Source organism: Rhagoletis zephyria, unplaced genomic scaffold, assembly GCF_001687245.7.
Source record: "Rhagoletis zephyria isolate East Lansing unplaced genomic scaffold, Rhagoletis_zephyria_1.1 Rzeph_scaffold_51227, whole genome shotgun sequence".
In the NCBI taxonomy this organism is placed as follows: Eukaryota; Metazoa; Arthropoda; class Insecta; order Diptera; family Tephritidae; genus Rhagoletis; species Rhagoletis zephyria.
Genome location: NW_016208280.1, coordinates 1 through 2,017, shown reverse-complemented (window position 1 = coordinate 2,017; position 2,017 = coordinate 1). Strand labels below are relative to the sequence as shown.

Sequence of the window (2,017 nt, the reverse complement as noted above, 5' to 3'; positions counted from 1 at the left end):
AAATAACGACTACTTGTATTTTTCCACATTTGTCCATTTGTGCGTCAGTGCTAGTAGCAGTGATGCGATAATTGCCAATACTTTTTAATTTTTCTTAAATATTTATTGCGCTGCTCAAACATATCGGCATGGCTGCTAAGTTGGCCCGACCGCGCCCAGCCGAAGAATTTTGGGTGGCACAAGCCTTAGGCCTTTACATCAATGGGCAATTTTAGAGAACATCAATAAATTACATTTTTATTATTTTGGGTAAATGAAGTAAATACTCACTAAACACTTTCAGAGATAAAATAAGTATCCTTAAATACAAAGATGATTATAAGAGCACGTGTTTGACATGCGGGCAACTAAGTATCCTCAAAGCTAAAATATTTCGGTATATATAAGACGAAGAGATTAAAAGCTGACTTAACGTACGACCGAAATGTTGACAAATTCAACTTTTAAACAAATATGATAAAAATAATAAGAATGACTAAAGTAGCTGACGGTGTGTGTGTATGTGTTTAGTTGAGCACGAGTTTAGTTCAATGATTAATACAACAGGCCACGTCATTCAAAATTTTTGCTAGAAAGCTGTATACATATGTACTAGCGCATTCAATCCCCGGATACAGAATCTCGGGATCCCGGACACTTTTCCACGTCCCAAAATCCCGGGATATTTTTACTGATTCATTTACAGAATAAAAGCGATGTTGAAAACGAAAAAAATTAATTCATTTGACATAAAAAATGAGATAAACAGAACACCAGAATTATGATTCAAAGTGAACTTGAGCCATTTGCACTCGAAAGTGAATTTTAGAACCTGCCTGAATGACTGTACTTGTTCAAACATTTTGAGAAGTATTGTGTAATAATGAAAAATCTGATAGCAATTGCAAACACAACAAGATTTTACAATGTGGAAGGCTTGTTCCTCCTTTTATTTGGTTGGCATTTTGTGGAAAATTAATTTCTGAAGATATTTGTAAGGGGTTTTTACAATTAATATAGATATTTAAGAAAACTATACAAATAATTAGACATTAAATTACGGACTCTTTTGAATCCCGAAAAATCCCGGTATCCCGGGATTATAATTTTTTGCATCCCGGAAATCTCGGGATTGTTAAAATACTTCGGGATTGAATGCCCTAATATATACATATAGCATATATGTATATGTTATTTAGCACCAAGTAAGTTAGAATACAAAACTATTTTCGTTTGTACACAGTCATTTTAATGATTCCTGGGCGGAAAATATTTAATTACTAATAAACGAGTACTGAGGCATTTACTATGAAATACTTGACAATTTCTCAAAATAAATTAGAAATTATTTTTAAAGCAGATTTTTAAATGATATATGTATATGTACTAGGACTGATGATTACACCCGGGTAGCGGGTGAAGCCCGGGTATTTATCTGCCCGGGTAGACCGGGTACCCGGGCACCCGAAAAAATGTAGAGAAGTAAAAATTAAGCGCATTTACGATTATATACCTCAAACGAACGTACATAGGAAAAATCTATAAGAATCTTCTATACCATATGGGGAATATTACAATATGTATTGGTATCTAAAGGTAGTAGCAATAATTTGACCACTGTGTTCGGTGGAAAAGTTTTTTCAGTGAGAACCACGGATGTTAATTCTAAGCCAAAGGAAAGCTGGATCATTTCAACTTCCAGATCGTTTATCATTATGGTGAACTGTCAATTTATGGAACAATTTTTCATTTTCTGTTAAAGAATAGTTCGTGTCTTAAGTCTTTCGTTATCTTTATTTACATAACTATCTTTCAGCTCTTTTTTTGATTAACTTTAATATTCAAACATTTCAAAGTCATGGAACACTGTGAGATAGTTCAGAGAAGATTTGTTCCTTTTTCGTTCTCTATAAGAAGGTTCTTGAAACTTTAGCTCCCAAATTGTTCTTTGACAGAAAGTTCCTTAGAATTTTGTTCCCGTTTTTTTCCTTGCCAGAACGTTCAGGGGAAATTCGTTAGCATTTTGTTCTCTTAGCAA

General features: G+C 33.7%; 1 long non-coding RNA gene across 1 annotated transcript; it reads left to right on the top strand.

Annotated features, from left to right (window-relative positions):
• The first annotated feature begins 318 nt into the window (after positions 1 to 318).
• On the top strand, positions 319 to 1,730 carry LOC108355864 (uncharacterized). The gene is made up of 3 exons (XR_001846571.1): positions 319 to 328; positions 573 to 578; positions 1,624 to 1,730. It is a non-coding gene; the product is annotated as an uncharacterized LOC108355864 (long non-coding RNA).
• The last annotated feature ends 287 nt before the right edge of the window (positions 1,731 to 2,017 follow it).